Source organism: Ovis aries, chromosome 20, assembly GCF_016772045.2.
Source record: "Ovis aries strain OAR_USU_Benz2616 breed Rambouillet chromosome 20, ARS-UI_Ramb_v3.0, whole genome shotgun sequence".
In the NCBI taxonomy this organism is placed as follows: Eukaryota; Metazoa; Chordata; class Mammalia; order Artiodactyla; family Bovidae; genus Ovis; species Ovis aries.
Window position 1 is genome coordinate 16,082,468 of NC_056073.1, and position 22,697 is coordinate 16,105,164.

The 22,697-nt window shown below is 43.7% G+C and overlaps 1 protein-coding gene across 14 annotated transcripts in view; it reads right to left on the bottom strand.

The window, feature by feature from the left end:
- The window catches only part of TRERF1 (transcriptional regulating factor 1), a 209,175-nt gene that overhangs the window by 111,746 nt on the left and 74,732 nt on the right, over nt 1–22,697 (bottom strand). For 10 of the 14 annotated variants that reach the window (XM_042237295.2, XM_042237296.2, XM_042237304.2 and 7 more), the window contains exon 3: nt 11,556–11,638. The exons of the other annotated variants lie outside the window; for them this stretch is intronic. The gene's annotated coding sequence lies outside the window, so the exon portion shown is untranslated. The remainder of the gene's footprint in view (nt 1–11,555; nt 11,639–22,697) is intronic. 14 annotated transcript variants of the gene reach the window in all.

The following is a 22,697-nucleotide window of genomic DNA, read 5'->3' on the forward strand; positions in this document are numbered from 1 at the left end:
ACCTACTTCTACAGTATATATTTATATGCACTATAAATGCAATAAATGGTGGCAGATTCAGCTAAAAGTCCAACAAATATTCATATTCCTCTTTCCAGACTGTAAGGTTTTCACTGGAAAACAGCTGCCCAGCCAGGGACTTCATTTCCCAGCATCCCTTGTATCTAGATGGCCCCAAGTGACTATTCCCACTAATGGAATAGAGGCAGAAGTGAGGAGAGGTGGCTCACTTCCAGGCTGAAGTGGCAAGTTTCCTTTCATCTGCCAACTATGTAAGATGTTACAGGAAACCCAGACGAACTTTTTGGCTAACTCAATAGAGGCAGAGACCCCAAAGCCCTAGCAGATGAAAGAGTCATAAGATGGAACTTCTCACTGGAGGACTCGCCACCAATCAGGAGCATTTATGCTGGACTGAGTAAGAAACCTCTACTGTGTTTATAATCGGGGTTTTGTGTCTTCAGCAAGTGTTACTCTAACTAACACACCCATAGAGAAAGATTACTGAAAGGTAAATTACCAAATTTTATCTGATGCACTGTATGATAAAGTATAAGGTAAATTTTCAAGCGTATTCTTTCCACCACCAATATGCCTTATTTGATAGCCAATAAAGCTATTAAAATAAAAAAGCAGACTTTAGAGGGCATGCGATGTAATGAAATCTCTATTAAAGTACATAATAAGGTAACAAAAATTAAAACTTAGAAAGTTATAAAGACTCAAAAAAATTTAAAAAACCCAGATGTATAGCATTTAAAAATCTACTAAAGCAATTCCAGACAAACGATTGTTCAAAAATGACCCAAAGTTAAATGACAACAAACTAGGAAATATTGCAATTTACATAATACATGAAATATTTGTAACTATTAATATGTAAAGAGCACTTAGGAAACAATAAATGAGGGATAAATACAATCATTGGGGTGAAAGATATAAACACCTAGCCACAAAATAGAAAATACTAACATACCTTATGAAAATTCATGAATAATCAAGTAAATGCAAATTAAAATAAGATAATCTTTATCCTTTTATCAGATTGGCAAACATTTACAAGACTGTGAATATAGCATCTAATGTGGCTGAGATTATGATAAAATGGAGGGAGTTCAAAATGGTATCATATTTTCAATAGTTTGGCATGATAGGAAAGAAAAGCTTTTAAAAATGTCTTTGACCTTCTACGTATTTGTCAAAAGAAATAAGCAAGTATGCAGAATTGTTTAAATAGTGAAAAAAACAAAACAACTTAGATACTCATCTGTAAGGTGCTTGTTAGATATATGACCTATGGCATGTGTGGGTGTATGCACATACTGGAATAATAAATAATAATTTTAATAATAATAATTTTAAATTATGATGAAGACCTAAATATGCACAACAGTGACCACAATATAAAAAAGCAGAGTACAAAACAATACAGTTAGTATACTTTCTTAATTGTTTAAAAGTGCATACGTATAGAAACTTATAAGTGCATACAGAGAAAGTATAGTGAGATTTTTATCAAAATGTAGTTCTCTCCCAGGGGTGGGATTATGGGTAACCTTCACTTCCTTCTCTATACTATTCTGTTTATTTTTATGTTTTATTATAGAAAAAAATAAACAGACACAAAAGTAGCAAGAATATGCTTACCCATGGCCCAGCTCCTATTATACATAGCTGACAATATTTCATCCATGTCTCTAGATGCCCCCTATCCCTGGATGATTTTAAGGTAAATCCTGGATGAATATACCTGAGACATAAGGACTTTTTATAGTTAACATACTCAAACTCTCCACTGTACTATTTTAAAGTAAATATTCAATATTTCATTGCCAAAAATCTTTAGCATGTATTTTAAAAATATACTAATAACAATATCACACCTAAAAATTAATAATTTCTTATATTAAATATCCAGTCAGTGTCCCAATTTCTCCAGTTATCTCATAAATGCTTTTTTACAGTTGGTTTATTTAAATCAAGATCCAAACAAGATTAACATTTGTATCTGGTTAATGTCTTTTGACTCTTGTAAAATGTATTACATAGTGCCCCCCATTCTTTTCCATGCCATTTTATTTACTGAGAAAATATGGGTCTTAGCTCCTAAGAACTTCCTGATCAAATCCCTGTGGTGTCTTTTAACAGGCTTCTCTATTTCCTGCATTTAATTTCAACTGAGATATAGTTGAAATGTCTAATCTACTTCAGGTTCTATTATATTTTTTATAAGACTACTTAAAATCAATTGCATTATTTTTATAACCAGACAAAACAATGAAGCTAAGAAACAATTTTTTAAAGGAATTCAAAGAAACACCAGTCTTTCTAATTCACCCATTTCAGCAATTCATCAAAACTCAGTGTCCAAAATTTTTTTGGAAGGCAGGCAAAGCCAATGCTATTTTATAGGAAAGATGCTCAGTAACTATTGATGGACTGATCTATTTTTCAAACGCTTTCCTTTTACAGTTGAAATCCATCTCCCCTTCTGCCTCAGAGCTATAAATCAGTCCACCACCCTCTGAGCAACGGCACACCCTCCAATGGAGGAAGCTTACATCATCCTCCAACTGCATTTGTCTTCAATTTTCTTTCCCTTTTTAAAAATAATGTAAGTACATAATTGAAAATATGGAAATGAGAGAAAGTGAATGAAGGAAACAATCACTGTTACCTATACACTCCGTACCATCTTTATTGTTGTTTAGTCACTAAGTTGCGACCGACTCCTTTGCCCCCATGGACTGGAGCCCTCCAGGCTCCTCTGTCCATGGGATTTCCCAGGCAAGAATACTGGAGTGGGTTGCCATTTCCTTCTCCAGGGGATCTTCCCGACCCAGGGATCAAACCCAGGTCTCCTGCTTGGCAGGTGGATTCTTTACCACTAAGCTGCCTGGGAAGCCCACCATCATTATTAGGGATACACATTTTGTACCTAAATGTAATCAGTGAATACTGGTTTTAATATTCCTTTAGTTAACATTAAGCGCATTTAAAATACCTGCAGTTTATATTAAGGGTATTAAAAAATAGCAATAATAAATGCAGGTGTGTCTGTAGACCAGCATAAGGAAGAGAATTTTACTATGCTCCTAACTCACCTCTATGGGCTGCTCCTTCATCCTAGCCTTGCCCCCCATCACTACCCTGAATCTGTTCACACTCACTTGGCCTTACAGGTCTTATCACATGCATGTGGGGGTATAAACACTGTATCATTGGTTTTGCGTGCATCTAAACCTTATGTAACTGGAATCACACTGCAGCTATTGTGTAACTTGCTTTTTTATTTAATGTTATATTCCTGAGATCCTTCTGTGTTGTCATAGCAGCTATGGTTCATTCATTTTAACAGCACAGCTGACATAGCTATATTCCACAGTAAGACTATGCCACAGTTTATACTGCAATTTCTGCACATAAAATTATATTGTAAATATCTTGTCACAATGCTACGTACCCTGAAAATAATTATTCATTATAGTAGAGTATTATGCTGAGAGAAGAACTATTTAATTTTATAGTTACCCAACTGTTGGACATTAATTGTGTGAATGTCTGTGTGTGTTTGCTTTGTAAACAATGCGTCAGGGAAGCATCACTGTCTAAACAGCATATTAAATATTTTGTATTATCTCTTTTGGAGGGGGATGTGGATAGTCCACAGAAGTGGTATTACTGGATCAAGTGTGTGAATGAATAATACAGCTCCTTAATACCTTGTAAAATGGCTTCATAATAATGTAATAATATCAGAATTGGGGTTATCATTAAACAATGGGTTGTTTTGCTAATTTGTTAAAATAGAAGGAAGTGGCAACCCACTCCAGCGTTCTTGCCTTGAGAATCCTAGGGACGGGGGAGCTTGGTGGGCTGCCGTCTATGGGGTCGCACAGAGTCGGACACGACTGAAGCGACTTAGCAGTAGTAGTAGTACTTTACTGCTGTTTTAATCTATGTGTCTCTTGTTGCAAAACTGAACATTTTCCACATATGTGCTTAGTGTTCTCTTTAGGTTTTCCGGTGCTCTACCCAGGCTTCAGTGTCTTCCTTTGTAATTTGTTGAGCACATAAGAAAGAGTAATTTGTTAGTTACCTTTCCCAGGCTATTGTTTCCTCACTGGCTTTTTACATGAAGAAATCTTTGACTATCCTGTAACTTGATGGACTATTCTTTCCCCTTTTTAGTGTTTTTCTTTTGCTTCTAAGCAATATTCAATTCTATTGATTTCCTATGCATCTAGATTTTGCACGTAATTGTTTAATCCATCTGTAATTCATTTGGATGAAGTCAAACGATTTTTTCCAAATTGCTAACTAGGCATCAAAATTATTTATTGAATAATTTTCCTTTTCCCACTAATTTGTGATGACTTCTTTATAATTTATTAAATTATATCTGTGAGAGTCTATTTCTGGACTATCCTAGTTCACTTATCTGCTTCCCCCTTTTCTTCTAGCACCACAGTATTTTTAATTACAAAAGCTTCATAATGCATTTTAATATCTGGGAGTGCTATATATTTTAATATCCAATAGATCTAACTCCCTTCCTCCAAAACCATTTTCATAATTCCCCTTGAGGTTCTCATCTACGTATTTTTCCAAATAGACTCAGAACCATCTGGTGAAATTTTTAAAAATCCTGATGAGACTTTTGAAAGGAATGGCCTTAGAGTCATGAACCAATTCCACAAGTATCCAAATCCTTAATTTTAATCTCACCATTTAGAAATAAGGTTTTTAGTAAATCTCTTTAACTCTTAATTTACAAATAAGCAATCTGTAGTTAATGATTATTTTACTATTTTCTTTACAGTATTTATTCTCTAAAGTTACTACTTTTATAACCTTCTGCATTGGCTTTTTGCTTTGATCTCAGTTCATATCCAGTGATACCTTTCTGGGGCTCCAATAAAATATAAAGCCAGTGGACTCCATGAACTCAATTTTCCTTATCAGATTAAGGAATGGTCATCTTACATAGTGCACTCCTCCTTTTTAAGTGGTTTGCTGAAATTAGAAGTTGAATTGATTGAATGTACTTTTGATATGAATAAGATTATTACATATTTTTACTTAAACCATTTCATGAATCAAATGAAAATATAATGTATATGAAGCCATTCCGACATTCCGGGAATACAACTGACTTGGGTATGGTAGAACACTCACATGCTCTAGTGTTGAAACCTACTCACTAGAATTTTATCTCATATATTCACATTCCTAAGCAAGATTGGTATAGAGCCTCCCTTTGGGGACTTGCCAGATCTGTTATCAGGGTCATGTTTGCTTGAAAATAGGATCTGGAAGTTTTCCATCTTTCTTCTAAACCCTGGAACATTTTACACAACACAGAAATTATTGGTTCTTTGAAAGTTTAAAGGAATTTTCAAAGGATAGGCTGAAGGGTGGGATGGGGAGGGTGATGGAAGGGAGGTTTGGGAAGGAGGGGACATGGGTGTACCTATGGCTGATTCTTGTTGATGTAGGACAGAAAACCACAAAATTCTGTAAAGCAATTATCCTTCCATAAAAAAATTTAAAAAACAACAAAAAAAAATTCCACCTGGCGTGTGTGTGTGTGTTCCTGTGTGCACATCTATGTCCACGTGGACATTAGTGTGTTTGTATACATTTAAAATGACACTGTAAGATACTGATCTCTCATGAAACAGGGAGTAGTTTTAATTTACTGCCTTTTCTTCCCCCCGTGAAACAGGAAGAAATGCCCAAAATGATTAAGTGCTAAGAAATAACCCATTTTCCCAGGCTTTGGTTCCAAGAGCCTTCTTTTCAGAGGCCCACCAAGTTATACAATACTTCATGGGAATACTGAGTGCTAAACCATCCAGATTTCATTGAGGCTGACCAAGTTTGGCAACCACAACTTTACCACTGACATATGAAACTAAGAAATCGAAGCTCTGAAAAGACAAGGAAATCACCAGGCTCCTGCAGGTTCCCTCCAGCTCTGCGGTAAATGTCGTCCAACTTTCTAGTCCACAGAACCATCTGCTCCAGCTTGGGAACACTGCACCTCTTCCACAGCAAGGGAAGCTTGTAACTAAGGCCTCCTCTGCTTACTGCTGGGCTCCTGGACCTTCCAGGAGCATTGCTATGGGCTGTTTGTCCCCAGGCCCCCAGATTCTTATGTTAAAGCCCTAACCCTCAATCTGATGGGATCAGGAGACGGGGCCTTCAGGAGTCAATTAAGTTAAAATGAGCCACAAGGGTGGAGCCCCCATGATAGGAAAAGTGTCCTTATAAGAAGAGGGACTTCCCTTGTAGTTCTGTGGTAAAGACTTCCCCTTTCAATGCAGGGGGTACAGGTTTGGTCCCTGGTCAGGGACCAAAAGATTCCACACGCTTAGTGGCCAAAAAAAGAAAAACTTAAAACAAGCAATATTGTAACATATTCAGTAAAGACTTTTTAAAATGGCCCACATCAAACAAAAAAATTTCTTTAAAAAAAGAGCAGAGGAAGAAGAGGAAGAGACACAGAGCTTCCTCTCTCCACAAAGAAGAGGTCATGTGAGCACGCAAGATGGTGGCCACCTAGAAGCCAAGAGAAGAGGTCTCAGAATGAAACCTACCTTGACAGTACCTTGATCTTGCACTTCCTAGCCTCCAAAACTGTGAGAAATAAACTTCTATTATTTAAGCCACCCAGTCTATGATATTTTGGCACTATGGCAGCCCAAACCAACTAAGACAAGAGGGTTGTGGTAATGTCGGCCCAGAAGCACACCAAGCTGCCGCTGTGGAGATTCGCCTTAGGAGAAACAAGTGGCTCGGAGTCTGAACCAGTTAAGACCGAGCGTCTACTAGACCACGCGAGGACGGTGCCATATGAGCATACGGGGCAATACAAATAGGGCTCCAGTGACACCGTACCCAGGAATGAGGCAGCGAGCAGGGCAATCACTGCACACGCGAGTGTCTGCTTAGAACGGTCTGCTTTGATCCCAACTGATTTTTCGTCCCAACCCAGGGATCAAATCAGCATCTTTTAAGTCTCCTGCATTAGCAGGAGGGTACTTTTACCACTGGGCTTCCCAGGTGGCTCAGCGGCAAAGAATCCACCTACAGTGCAGGAGCCCCAAGATACGTGAGTTTGATCCCTGGGTCGGGAAGATCCCCTGGTGGAGGACATGGCAACCCACTTCCGTATACTTGCCTGGAGAATCCCCATGGGCAGGGAAGCCTGGCGGGCTACAGTCCGTAGGGTCGCAAAGAGTGGGACACGACTGAAGCGACTTAACACACACATGCACGCACTGTTACCACTAGTGCCACCCAGGAAGCCCTGTTTTTTCTTGAGGAAGACACATCTGAATTCTAGAGGACCCATGAAACATCAGAGATCTGCGAAACGTTAGGGTTAGGTGCCCTTCCGTCAGTCAAGGCGATGAGTGTCAGGATAGCCTGGCAGGAGGGCAGAAACCTCACAGCCCTCTTTGGCGCTAAGATTCCACGATTCCATTCAGGGTTTCGCACAGACGCAGCAAGCAATCTTTTTCTCCCCTCTTACCAGTCATGGCCCCACACAGAAGCTTAATCCTGGGCTGGAAGGCAAAACATATTAGTGTCAAGGCCATGCAGGCAGGTGAAGCAAAGCAGAATGGAAACATTTTATTGCTATTTTGGATGCTAGGGTCGGTTGGGTGTATGTTTGGTGTTTTTTATTTTTTAATGACTTCAAAGGCATCTTAAAAAGTCACCCTGTTTTGACAGCTCCAAGATGTAATTGCTGCTACAAGTTCTAACACTTATTAGCAACTGACTGGTGGACACACTGCTTTTCTCAAAAGTACCCTTTCCTTTCTAAGGCCTTTCAGACCAAACTAAGTTTTCTGTCTCTGTGTGTGTGTGTGCCAGGTGTGTGTGTGTGTGTGTGTGTGCCAGGGCCTACGCACACACAGAAACACAGCACACCACTGAAAACCAAAGGAAACTGAACAAATTTGCCATTTTCAGTGATAAGTGGTGGAAAAGGAGGAAACTACCGACATGCCTTTTCATTTGAACTGTTTATTTACTGCAAGATCTTCTTCCTATCAGTGGAAAATTAAACTAACAATTCTAAGTTAATGACTTGAGAATAAACAGCTCCTCTTCTTTTTAGAAAATGAGTTGGGCTTATCAAAATTTGTGTTTAAGTGAATTTCTCCTGTCCCTTTAAATCAAATAAAGACATGATGTCAGTGAATGCCTAGGCTCCATAAGAAGCTTCCTAAAACTATGATTTTTCTCCGTACAATTGCATGAAAGTGAACTCGCTCAGTCGTGTCCAACTCTTTGTGACCCCATGGACTATAGCCTACCAAGCTCCTCTGTCCATGGGATTTTCCAGGCAAGAGTACTGGAGTGGATTGCAACTCCATATATCCCCAACACCTGTTAGACACAGTTGCAAGGAAGAATCCACCTTTAACACTGTTTTCACAGGTGTTGCCAGAAAAATAAGAAGAGTGCAATAATCATTCCCAAAGCTGAATGTTTTCAATGTAAAGATTCTACTCGTTAGACTATCTCTTTCCTACCATTTTAGCAACAAGATGGTCCTTTCTTTTATGAAATTGCTCTTCCTTGGCGAAATTTTAAGAAAAAAAATTGGTAGCCTTAAGCTAATCCCCTCAATTCTTTTGTGTAGTTTCTTGGTCCAGGTGATCTGTTGTACATTTGAGGATCACTTCTCTACAGCATCCTCCAAACCAAGGAATTTAAGGTCAGTCATTCAGGTATCACCAGTTCTCATCTACTTTATCACCATGGTGACCAGCCAGTCTTCAGGGCAACAAACAACCTACAGAAAATTTAAGTCAGTGTTCAGCAGGGAAGAGAATGAAAATGTTTTTGGTTTATAAATTTGTGGTCTATAAGTTCCTGGTCACTCTGGAACTTTTCCCTCCCATCCATAAGCGCCTCACTGTGCCCTATCCATCCCGCATCCTCACAGTTATCACCTCCTATTTCAGAAATCAATTTCAGGGTCCTGTGCCAACTTGTGTTCTTCCCACCACTGATCTGGGAACCCCAAACCAAGACCCTTCAGCTCCTAGAATTCTGAGGTCAGCCTGATGGCACCCAAGGCTCTCGAGAACAATCCACACTGAAATAAAAGCCCAAGGGTAGCTTCTCTCTACTGCAGCATCTCATCCAATCCAGATGATCCTAAAGTCCACCCCATCCACCCAGGAAAGCTCAACTGTGGGAAGCCAAAGCTGAGGAGGGCCACCTGCCCCTCCAGAACCTCCAAACAGAGAATGGCGGCAAGAAAATCAGTTGGTCATGACAGGCTCTCAGCTACTTACAAGACTTTTTTTCAACCAAGAATACATTAATACATAAAGGTAAAATTCCCTATTTTCCAGGGATTATGAAAGTGAAAGTGAAGGTCACTCAGTCGTGTCCAACTCTTTGTGACCCCATGGACTCTACAGTCCATGGAATCCTCTAAGCCAGAATATTGGAGCGGGTAGCCTTTCCCTTCTCCAGCGGATCTTCCCAACCCAGGGAGCGAAACCAGGGCTCCCACAATGCAGGCGGGTTCTTTACCAACTGAGCACCCAGGGAAGCCCAAAGATACTGGAGTGGGGAGCCTATCCCTTCTCCAGCAGATCATCCCGACCCGGGAATCAAACTGTGGTCTCCTGCATTGCAGGTGGATTCTTTACCAACTGAGCTACCTTTAATTTAACAATGTGCTACTTAAATTTTTCTTTATTTAATTTTTCCCCCAAAATTAACTATTAAAAAAGTTTAAAAATCAATAAACACTAAATATTTTAATACGTTCACTTACCTTGTCTCTAACTGAGCTAATCAGTGAAATATATTTGTTGTAAAGAGTTAATTTCCTAGATTAAACATGCACATAAACATGTAAATATGACAATATTTTGAGTTATATCAAGCTAACAGAGATAACATTTATTGGGCTAGCCACTGGGCCATTGGGCACTTTGCTTAGATTACCTCAGTTAATCCTAATAACAAATCTATAAAGAAGGTGCTTTTCTTATTCCCATCTTATAGATGAGGTTATAGAAGAGCAACTTCATTACTGTAATTTAATCTCCACTAACTCAGAATTCGAGTAGAGTGTTTATTCTGGCTATAAAAAGGTTGAATAAGCATATTAGAAATAAAACAGCATTGTACAAGGCATAGTTAACCTCCTAAGACATACTGAAAAGCAGATCAGTTGCAAGACTTCCAACAGGAACTGTTTGAGAAGGTTCTGTCTGAAACTATGCTATGTTAAACACTTTAAAATTCAGACTTCCACTATTTAAGAGTGGGTTTCCTCTCACTGTTACCCCAACAATTAGTAGCTAGTCTATAGATTATACAATATAATAAATACCATTTGTCATTTCTCCCATTTCCCTCCTCCCACAACAGTATCCAGACCTCTGTTTTCCCCAACCCAGGTGCTCTGAGGGAAGATGACATATCACCCAGTGTAGGGATAAGCCAATTAGGAAATAGCTCCCGTCCCTGTCAATCAACAGGGGGTGTTCACCTAGCCACTGTGATTGGCTAAGGAATGAACATATGACTCAGTTCAGGCCAATGAAATGCCAGGATTGGCTTTCTGGGGAGGGACTTCTGGAAAAAAATACTTTCTCAGTCTTTTAAAGAGTTACTGGAAAGGATGCTTCTTTCCTTCTGGCTGGAGGGGTATGCAACAATAAGCTCAGAAACTTCTGTGGCCATTTTGCCTCCAGGAGAAAAGCAAGCCCTAGGATGCACTGACACCATGGAAAAGCAGCTGAGCGAAGGGAAGAAACTGGACTGCTGATGACAAGTTGAGCTATCACACATGTACCCTATAGTCCATCCCATCTCTGCATTTTACTGGTACAAGTCACTTAATTTAATTCCCTGTGCTGTGGGAGCCCCTTTGAGTTCCATTTTATGACATTCACAACCCCAAAGAATCCAAACTGAGAAACGGGAAACAAGCACTCATCCACAGCTTTTTCCTAGCACTTGCTCAGATGTTGCTTTGCCCTGTTTCCAGTGGTTTTGTGTTGTTTTTCTTGAGAAAATATAATGGACTTTCAAGAAACACTTTCATGAACTAATGAGTAGCCGTGAGCAAGTCACTTGATCTGCCTGTGTCTTTTCAACTCTAGAAAGGGTAAAGTTTGACTGGAGGGTTTCTGGGCTCCTTCCAGCCCCCACAGCCAACGACCGGTTCCATGTAGCTGACCCAATAATGCAAAGTTTCACTCACTCGAATCAACAAAAAGCTCTATTTGAGTTCTAAAGTAGAAACATCCCTTTTAATATATTCCAAGTGAGAATATATTAAGAGCGCATCTCTTGGTCAATCAGGTGTTTTCCATTTGCACCTGGATATCCACCCCTGAGGGGGCTTCCCTAGTGGCGCAGAAGGTAAAGAATCTGCCTGGAATGCACACATGCACATGGGCGTCCAGGCCCAGCGCAGCTGACCTCCCCTCCGTGGGGCATTTTCCACAACACAAGGATCAAAGAAACGAGTGTTCAAACACCCAGAATGTCAGAGAAGCTACCTGTTGCACGATTAAGAGGCTTAATCTCTCAGGGTCGTCCTGCTTCTGTGTCTTCCTCCTTCAGCATCCTCCAGAGCCAGGGCCTGTGGGAGTGACCCAGAAAGCACATTCAGGATATCTGGCTTCACCTTGGGGACAGATCATATCAACCAGGAGGGACTGAAGAAGCAGCTAAGGATGGACTGCTCAATTCTGAACTTCTAGTCACTCAGGTCCCAAACCCAGGAGTCATTGGGACTCCCCTCTTTCCCTGACACCCTATGTCCAACCCATCAGCAAATGATGTCAGCTTTATCTGCAAAATACATGCAGACACTCACCACCTCCACGGCTACCACTTTGGTCCAAAAAGCTTCTCTTATTAGCTTATTGCTCTAACCTCCTAGCTGGTCCCCATACTTCCACCCTTGCCCGTCTATAATCCATATATTGTGGGTTGAAATTGTGTTATAGGTTGAATTGTGTCTCCCCACAATTCCTACATGAAAGTCCTAAACCCAGTACCTCAGGACATAACCTTATCTGGAATAGGGCCAATGTCATGAGCTGTTAAGCTGAGGTCATACATCATACACTGAGCAGTAAGTGTGTTAGTCGCTCAGTCATGCCCAACTCTTTGCGACCCCATGGACTGCAGCCCATGAGGCTCCTCTGTCCATTAGATTCTCCAATCAAGGACACTGGAGTGGATTGCCATTTCTTTCTTCAACACTGAGCAGGGTGGGTCCCTAATCCAATATGACTGGTGTCCTTACAAAAAGGGGAAACTTGGACACAGACACCTACACAGTGACAGCACCATGTGAAGACTGGAGTCATGCTGCCATAAGCTAGGAAATTACCAGAAGCTAGGAGAGAGGCCTGCATCGCGTCCTTCCCTAGAGCCTGCGAGGCAGCGTTGCCCTGCAGACATCTTGTTCTCTGACTTCTGGCCTCAGAACAATGAGACTATAAATTCCTGCTGTTTAAGCCACCCAGTTTGTGGTACTCTGTTATTGGAATACTAGCAGACTAATACACCAGGCTCCTCACAGCCTCCAGTGATCATTTAAAAATCGCTCTTCTGCTCAAAACATTCCCGTGTGCGTGCCAAGTCGCTTCAGTCGTGTCTGACTTTTTGCGACCCCATGGACTGTAGCCTGCCAGCCTCCTCTGTCCTTGCAATTCTCCAGGGAAGAATACTGGAGTGGGTTGTCATGCCCTCCTCCAGAGGATCTTCCTGACCCAGGGATCGAACCCATGTCTCTATATCTCCTGCATTAGCAAACGGGTTCTTTACCACTAGCACCAGCTGGGAAGCCCAAAACATTCCTAGAGTTTCTCATCTCTCTCGAAGTAAAAGGTGAAGTCCTTGAAATGTCCCACAAGACTCACACGACCTGGCCCAGCCTCCTCCCTGAACCCTTCTCTTCTACTCTGCCCTTCAGTTTCCTCCACACACAATGGTCCCAGGGCCTTTGCATATGCTTGTCCCCTGCCTGGAATACTGTTCCTCCAGGCATCCTTCACTTCCTTCAGGTTTCCATGATAATGTCACCTTCTCAGTGAGACCCTCCTAACAACCCCAGCACCCATCCCCCTTCCCTGATGAACTTTTCCTTGTTACGCTCATCACCACCTGACTTTTATTTATACTTTTATCCATCTCCCCTCACACTAGATCAGAAACTCCCTGAAAGCAGAGACCTGGTATTATGGTATGCCCCAGAGCCCAGCACATAGGAGATGCTCAAGAAATAGTGGCTGAGAAGTTTATCTGCAGAATGAAAGAAGGCAAGAGAAAAGAGAGTTGCAAGAAGGAGGAAGTTGTCCCCAGTGTCAGAAGTAGCAAAGGCTCCAGAAAGATAAGGACCAAAGTGTCTGTTGGGTGTGGTCACATGGAGACCACAGGTGACTTGGGGAGAGCAGTTCACGTGGAAGCAGGAGCCCCGTGCAGCAAACCCATTGCATCTTCTCTTGCACCCCTCACACCTCCCAGTGGCAGAAGCCGGCCTGAGCGGGCTGCCTCAGTAAAGGACCAAAACCCAAGGGTAGGTTCTTTCCGTCTGGGAAAGAATGGGAAGGAAGGAGAGAGGAAAGAGACAAAGAGGGAGTGAAGGTTTGAGGAAAAACTCCAGCAGCATGACTGGAGGGGGTGAGGTCCCAGGAACTGCAGGAGTGAGTCCCCCAAGTGCAGGAAGAAGGTTCCCTCTGGCCAGGAGGAAGAGGGGCGTGTCCTCTTGAGTGGAAGGAAACCAAGCTGGGATGAGCCCAGCTGGAGATCATGGCACGACGGGGGAGGTGAGAACCTGAGTGGGCTTGCTGCTGAGCGAGGGGCTGAAATCACTGAAGGCAGGTTGTCTCCTGAGTGACCAAGGACAGACAGGAGGGGGACTGGAGGGAGTGGGGACGGTGGGGAAAGTCTCTCAGGGTCAGCCCTGAAACCCAGCACCCCTACAGGTCTCCCTCACATCACCCAGTGCCGACCCTGACGGGAGCGAGCAGGTCACAGGCCAGCATCACTGAGGTCGCAGCTGAGAGGCTGTGGGCTCAGACACACACAGTCCACGTGGCTGTGGGTTTCTGAGACAGGCCCATGGCAGCCTGGGTTTAGGAGAAGGGCCTTCTTCCAACTGAAGAATCCTGGGACCCCACACAGCGCCACTGCTTGCTGTCTGGGCTGCCTCACTCTCCCAGGCCCCCACATTCAACCCTTTCAGTCCATTCTCTGCTGCCCTGATTCCTCCCCGCCAGTCACCAGTCCTGCCTCTTACACTTGTGTGTTGGGTGCGACCCAAGTTAAAACCCTCACACACTAGTCCCATGCAGTGTTCTGAAAGTCTGCTTACACTTGATGAAACTGAGCCTCAAGAAATGAAGTCACCTGCTCCAGGTCTCACAGGCAGCAAGTCAAATCCCAGTTGGGGTCTGAAACCTTCCATCTCTCTTTCTTTTTGTCTGTATTCATGCCTCCACCCTGGTCCAAGGCCTCAACATTTCATTCCTAAAATTTAATATAATAAACGTCTTCTAACTGGCCTTCCAGCATCCCCCCTGGTTCAGGGGATACATCCAGATGAAATTTCCCACACCATTGTCTTGTTTGGTTTTTCTGTTCCAATAAGCCTTTATATACAAAAATAGGCTCCAGGCCATAGTTAGCCTGCAAGTCATAGTTTTCCAATCACTGAATTATAGTCTTCACAGAATTATGAAAATTTTCCTCCATTATTTGTTCAAGTATTTTTCCCGATCCCACTGAGACCTCACTTACAGATATGTTAGACCACTTCATGTTGTCCCACAAGTCAATGCTATGCTTTTGTTTTAAATATTTCTGTGCTTCTTCTTGGACAGTTTCTATTGCCATGATTTCAAGTTGGTGTCTAATCTACTTTAATCTCATCCAGTATGTTTTTTGTTTCCAATGCTGTATCTTTCAGCTCTAAAAGTTCCACTGGACTCTTTTTTAACATCTTCTTTTTTCTTCTCTTTTCTGATCTTGTTTTCTTTGTTGAATATGTGGAGAGTATTTGCAACAGCTCACAGCACTGTTTTCACCCATTGCTGTCCTATGTAACTGGAAGGATCCTTCTTCAATCTTGTTTCCCACATGCATGCTCTGCTCCACCCCATGCGCCCCTCAAGGTCCCAGTGCTGAGACATCCATCCCCTCCCTCACCCCCATATCTCCACCCCTCTGAGCACCTTATTTGAGCCCCAACTTGCTGAGCAACCTATGTTCTTGTGAGTTCACTGCATTTAGCTTCTCTTGGCAAGGGTTCGTCTGCTGAGTTTCCGAGTAGACAGCACACCCCTTGAGGGTAATTAATATATGTGTTGAATGCTTGGAATTGCCCACTGCTCCACACAGAGTCTACAAGGGTAGACATTACTTGATCTACAGTGGAGATGATATACTTCTAGAAGTATAAATATAAGAAAATACAAGAGAACTGGGAGAGGTAAGGGAAGGGACACAGGGCCTTCTTGAAGTTTTGGAAGGGTAACTATTCTTCCTTTGTAGGAGCCCCCAGAGTCTGACACCCTGTAACAGCCACCACGATAATAATGAGGATGGCTTGATGGAGCTCTCTGCCCGCCTCCTGCATATTCAAGGTCTTGGAACCCCTGCTTAGTTATCTGCGTGCACTCACACAGATATCCTATCTTCCTCCCTCTTCATGAGAAGAGCTTAAAATGTGAGCAAGCCAAATCTGGCTGAATGGAGTTCACAGTGACCAGCAGGATGGTAAACGTAGCAAAGAGGATCCTCCACTTCTGGGAAATAGGAAGTTGGCCTTAACCCATTTCAACTATCAGCTGGGGACCATGCAAAAAAAAAAAAAATTTAAGATTCCCTCTAGAAAAATGGTACAAATGAACCTATCTGTAAAGCCGAAATAGAGACACAGACGTAGAAAACAAATATATTGACACCAACGGGAGAAAGGGGTGGGGGGTGGGGAGAGATGAATTGGAAGACAGGGATTGACATATATACATTACTATGTATAAAATATAGAACTAATAAGAACCTACTGTATAGCACAGGGAACTCTACTCAGTGCTCTGTGGTGACCTAAATGGGAAGGAAATCCAAAAGAGAGGGGATATATTATGCATACAGCTGAATCACTTTGCTGCATAGCAGAAACTGTTGTAAAGCAACTATACTCCAATAATTTTTTTTTTAATTCTAAGAATTCTGGGGCCAAAGCAGGAGGATGGTTGGGAAAAGTGAAAGTCAGCAAGGCACTCAGGAGCCATCAGATCACACACTATGCAGACAGAATGGACAGCACCTGAATAACAAGGCTCTGGGAGGCGTGGGGACACAGCAGGGGACGGAGAGACTGGGACAAATTGAGAGAGTAGCACTGAAATATATACATTGCTGCTGCTGCTGCTGCTACATCGCTTCAGTTGTGTCCAACTCTGTGCGACCCCACAGACGGCAGCCCACCAGGCTCCCCCGTCCCTGCGATTCTCCAGGCAAGAACACTAGAGTGGGTTGCCATTTCCTTCTCCAATGCATAAAAGCGAAAAGCAAAAGCGAAAGTGAAGTCGCCCAGTCATATAGGACTCTCTGACCCCATGGACTGCAGCCTACCAGGCTCCTCCGTCCATGGGATTTTCCAGGCAGGAGTACTGGAGTGGGGTGCCATCGCCTTCTCCGACCATATACATTACCACATGTAAACCATAGAGCTAGTGGGAAGTTGCCCTATAACACTGGAAGCCCAACCTGGTGTTCCGTGACAACTGAGAGGAGTGGGATGGGCTGCAGGGTGTGAGGGAGGTTCAAGGAGGAGGGGACATATGTGCACTTATGGCTGATTCATGCTGTTGTACGGCAGAAACCAACCCAACACTGTAAAGCAATTATGTGCTGTGCTTAGTCGCTCAGTTGTGCCCGACTCTTTGCAACCCCATGGACTGTAGCCTGCCATGCTCCTCTGTCCACGGGGATACTCCAGGCGAGAATACTGCAGTGGGTTGCCAGGCCCCCCTCTGGGGGATCTTCCCAAGCCAGGGACTGAACCAGGGTCTCCTGCATTGCAGGCGGATTCTTTACCAGCTGAGTTACCAGGAAAGCCCTCAAAGCAATTATACTCCAAACTAAAAACAAACCAACAAGGGTCCAGGAGGAACCTATGGAGGGGAAGGCAATCCTGTCCACCAAGATGCCCACTAAGAAACCAAGATCTCCCCAAACCCATGGAATCAAAGGCACAGTGTGGTCCTCGAGACACAGTGGAAATACCAGGAGCTCTGGAGTCAAGCCTGGGATCAAACCCTGACCCTGTCACATAGTGGCTGTCCAACTTATGCTGGTCACTTCCTCTCTCTGAGTCTGGTTCTGCAGGAGCTAATGTGAAGCCTAAATAAAACAAGAAATGTAGGAAGACATCTAGCACAGCTCCTGGCATTATATAAGGGGCCCATAAGTGTGCCGCTCTGCCTTCTTCCAACCTTCAGATCTCACAGCTCTCCACCCTCCCTAAGAGGAGCTAGTACAGAAGCTAGAGAGCATTTCCCGGGGGGAAGGTTTGCAAAGTAGGATGGCCAAAATCAGCAGAAGGCAGGAGGACAAAAGGGGCTCCTCATGACCACGAAGAGAGAAGCGCTGGACTTCTGTCAGTGTCAGGGTTTCGAAACACACCAAGCCCCAGATCAGACCTAAACAGGAAGCTTGTGACAAGCTTAGAAAGCCCGCTGGCTCAACTGCAGGAGGTTGGCAGCACTCAGAAAAAGATGGGAATGAACACTTCTTGGGGGCAGGGGTAGGTATGGAATCAGGAGTGTGCGTGGTCAACATTCCACAGACACGCAACTCCTCCCAGAGCCCAGAGCACCCACCCTGTGCTCCCCCCTCATACAAAGCGCAGGGACCAATCCCACACAGCTGCCCTGGTTTTCTGGCTTCCATGCGGAGCCTGTTGACATCTCCCCACACTGTCCCTCTCCTCCCTCCCCAGGCATCAGGAGCAGTGGACACTCTGATCAGCTCTCAGGGATCTGGGGGACTCAGGTGTTGAGATCATTTCTCAGGTGGGAGAAATTAGCACAGAATGAGGAAGTGATGTGTGGAGGTCCCACAGGGCTCTCCACCAACATCTAGTAGACTCCCAGGAGGGCCCCTTGGCCCTCCACCATGGGGTCTCCAGGACGCCATGTTTCCTCCTCTGAAATCCTGCCTGGGACTAACATTTTCACTTGTACTGTTCACACTGGTATGGGACACTGTAACTTCAGATTGCTTACTGGTAAAGGCAGGAAATACAGACATGCCTGACCTCCATGATTTGTGTCCGTCCCCAGATGAAGTGAAAACTAAAAAGCTCCTTCCCCTTTGTTCTTAATTTCCTAGCACATGTGGATTGAGCCTTGATACCAGCCTCTATGTCTGTTGGGTGTGTTCCAGAAAATACTTAGTAAATTAATAAACAACATCATTACCATTTCATCCCAACTTCCCCACCCCGCTCCCGCTCCCCCATCACTACCTCCAGACTGTCCCACTGGTCCTGATCTGCCCTCTGCAGACAGGTCCTTAGCTCCGCCCCTCCTGGGTCAGCCACCCAATTGTGAACTCAGTTCCCTGATTGTCAGCCTCAGTGCCCGCCCCCTCCTTGGCACCTCCCAGCAGTGGTTTCCCCACCTACCCAAGTTAGGTTCCTTTTTGAAAAATGACTCATTTAGGAACACACAAAACCAAAAACTTCAATGGTGAAGATAAAACAACACCGACTCTCTTTAAACACCTCCTACTCCATGTAAAACTTAGACTCAATAAAGGCACCCGAGACTGGACCTCCTCGTTTTGAACTTACGGTATACACAATTCTTCTAGCAAAACACATTTCCAGTAATGTCTTCTCTCTGAACTCTTTAGGGTCTTCTTTACAAATGGAGGTGTCAGTACCTTTTTAAAAATGTGGGAATGAGAAGTGAAAGTCTATGCTTTCAACTCCTGGGTCAACAATTATTTGATGTTTTACTACGTTTATGATTCTGATTTACTGGACAAAGGCCATTGACATTATACCACTGGCCTGATGAGAATTATGGGGAGTTGTTTTTTTTTTCTTAATAAAAAGTAAGATTTATTCATATGTAAGAAGCTTATAATATTTTGTGCACAGTATCTGAAAGAAACAACATTGTAGGATATAATACATAGAATCATAATATTTTAGGACAAAAATGTGCAATTAGGATGATCCTAATCCTGAGATTCTCAATGTTGGCTGCATTAAAAAATTCTCAACCTGGAAGAAAATTTAACAAAAAATTCCCAGGCCCTACTCCCAGAGATTTGGATACACCTGGACTGTACAGGGGCTCTGACATTGATTTTTTCTCTTAAGTTTCCTGGTGATTTGGGCTTCCCTGGTGGCTCAGAGGTTAAAGCGTCTGCCTGCAATGCGGAAGACCTGGGTTCGATCCCTGGGTCGGGAAGATCCCCTGGAGAAGGAAATGGCAACCCACTCTAGTAGTCTTGCCTGGAGAATCCCATGGACAGAGGAGCTTGGTGGGCTACAGTCCACGGGGTCGCAAAGAGTCGGACACGACTGAGCGACTTCACTTCACTTTAATGTGCAGCCAGGGTTGAGGACTCCTGATCTACAGCAGATAAGGAAACAGAGATGTAAAAAAATTAAGGTGCAGCCCCAAGTTGCATAGCCGTATACAAAACCTGAACCAAATATGACGTTTCCAAACCCCATCCAGTTCTGCTGCCTTGCTCAGATTTTCCGTATTCATCCAATTGTTAGAACCTTTTTTTTTTTTTTTAATTTGGAGGACTAACACAGACATGCCAACTTTTCACTTTGTCAAACAAGGGTATTTTTATAAATATCTATCAGTGACTGCCACTGCTTCCTGACACGTCTCATGCTTATCTGCATGCCTGCCATCTCTCCACCCCAAATCATCTCTCCATGCCCAGGAGGTAAGACTGGACCATAGCTGGCCCTGTCCACAGTCTTACTCACCTCTACTCACCCTGCCCCTCACCAGCACCCACAGGACAAATCCAGATACGACCCAGGCCTCAAAAGTCCTCCATCTTCCCCTTTCCTGACCTCCACAATACTGATTTCTGAAAGCCCCTTCCTTGACCACAATCTACTTCCCAGTCGCTCCAAACCCACCCTTGGCCTTTCTCCTGACCAACGCATGACAGCTAATATTTATACGAGTCACAAAATTCAATATTTACAATTCATTCTTCCATACACATTATCCCTTTCAAATCTCTCCCTCATCAAGGACATACTGGAAATTTTTTTAAAATTGAAGTCTAGTTACTGTACAATATTAAATAAGTTACAAGTGTGCAATATAGCGATTCATAATTTTTAAAGGTTATATTGCATGTACAGTTATAATAAAACATTGCCCATACTCCCTGTGTTGTACAATATATCCTTGTGGCTTATTTCATAGCTAATAGTTTATACCTCTTACTCCCCTATCCCTATTTTGCCCCTCCCACCTTCTGCTCCTCACTGGCGACCACTTGTTTGTCTCTGCTTCTTTATTATATTCACTAGCTTGTTTTATTTTTTAGATTTCACGTGTAAGTGATATCACACAGTTTCGTGTCTTTATCTGACTTCTTTCACTGAGCACAATGCCTCCAAGATGCACCGGAAACTTAGAGGCGACCTTTGACAAGAATTAGAGGCTAAAGTGGGAAGGTGGGCAGGGGGTTTCTCTTTATACCCTTCAGTCTGAGTTTGAGGCAAGCATGTAGTTTTTAAGTGGGATAAAAATCACACATACATGCACACACAGAATAAAACAAAGCAAGTTACAAAATACACCTACAGTTTGCTTCCACCTTGTAAATACACAAGTGTCGGGGAAATCTCCATACTCAAGTTTTCAATGTAAATGATATTTCAGTTCAGTTCAGTTCCGTCACTCAGTCGTGTCCGACTCTTTGCAACCCCATGGACTGCAGCACGCCAGGCTTCCCTGTCCATCACTAACTCCTGGAGTTTACTCAAACTCACGTCCATCGAGTCAGTAATGCCATCCAACCATCTCATCCTCTGTTGTCCCCTTCTCCTCCTGCCTTCAATCTTTCCCAGCACGGGGGTCTTTCCTAATGAGTCGGCTCTTCACATCAGGTTGCCAAAGTATTTTGGCCACCAGATTTCGTTGAGTACCGTGTTCATTCTCTCAAAGTTATTTTATGGTTTCCATATCTAGGTGGCGGGATGATGGGTGACGTTAATCTCACTTCCTTTTTCTCTTTGCTTATCTTTATTATGTTTTATTTATGTAATAAAGAATATTGAAAGTTTAAAAACTGAACCAAAGCATTATCTGATCTCTGAAACCTACACAGCATCAAGATGCCACAGGACCAGAGCGTGATCCAGTCTGATATGAAGAAATATCTCCTTTTTTGAAAAATGCACAATTTCTCCCAAGTCAGGTCTTGGCTTCTGCAGCCTTTCCAGAGGGCAAATCTACCACTACAACTGACCCCAGCCACACCCAAGCCTGGCACTTCCCAAGAACTGATGTAGAAAAGAGGACCAAGCGCAGCGGTCGAGTCCCTTCTGGGGCCCAGCTGGCCTTTTCAGCTTCATCTCCCCCTTGTCCCCACATTTCAGCCACACGGAACGGTTGCTCTCTCCTGAGTGTCTCCACTGGCTCCTGCCTCTAAGTTTTCACCCAGGCTGTGTCACCCACCCGCTACTTGCTTCCTTCCTGAGTCTCTGCCAAGGCAAGCGGCCACACCTACTCCAAGTAACATTCAAACCCACAGCTTGAAGACCAGGAGCCCAGAAACTCTCGTGATGGAGGGGAAGCTGTGGAATCCTCCACAGACTCCACTGCTCCCTGGTGTCTAACAAGGCGCAGAGGGTGAGAGCGTTTTCCAGGTAGCCAGAACCATGAGCTCGAGGGTCTGGAGCTCAGAGGGTGTGTGATGAGTTCTGGGGAAGAAGAGGCATTTAGAATGTCTGAAGCACCTCCCGGCCATCCAAGGCTCAGCAGAAAGAAAAATCCAAAGACATCTACCAAATATACAAGGGCCAGCACAAAGAGAGAGGCCCAAGAGAAGGGCTCTCAGCCTTCCATTTGCTGCTACTCCTTCCAACCGCTTCCCCGCAATTCACTCTGCCCTTCCAGTGTCTATGGGTTGAGGCTAACAGGAGTGGGTGGAAAAAATAGGAATAGAGAAAAGTGAGATTAAGCAACACCACACTGAGGTTCTTCCTGTGCAACACCAAGTAGCCTCGGGTGATGTTTGGGGCAGGCTGGGGAGAGGGGGGGACATGGTGCTTAGCCCTCTGCTCGGTGTCAGACCCAAAGGTGAAAGATGTCTGCAATTATACAAAGTTCCAAGAACCTTCAGAGACATTTCAAAAGAACCGTGAGGCTTTAAAACTGTCGAGACACAGACTGGTTATGCTCCACCCCGCTGCCTCTGTGGCCTGTGTGAGGCCTTTGGGGAAATCCTCCTGGGGGACATTGGACTACCCTCGCCACCTTCCGTCCTGTAAGAAGGAGACCAGTGACAATTCCAGCTCCTCACATGTCCACCTCCACTGGGTGTGGTCACCAGGCTGATACACCGGGGGAGATACAGCTCTGTATCCACCTCCACAGGGTGTGGTCACAGGGCTGATACAT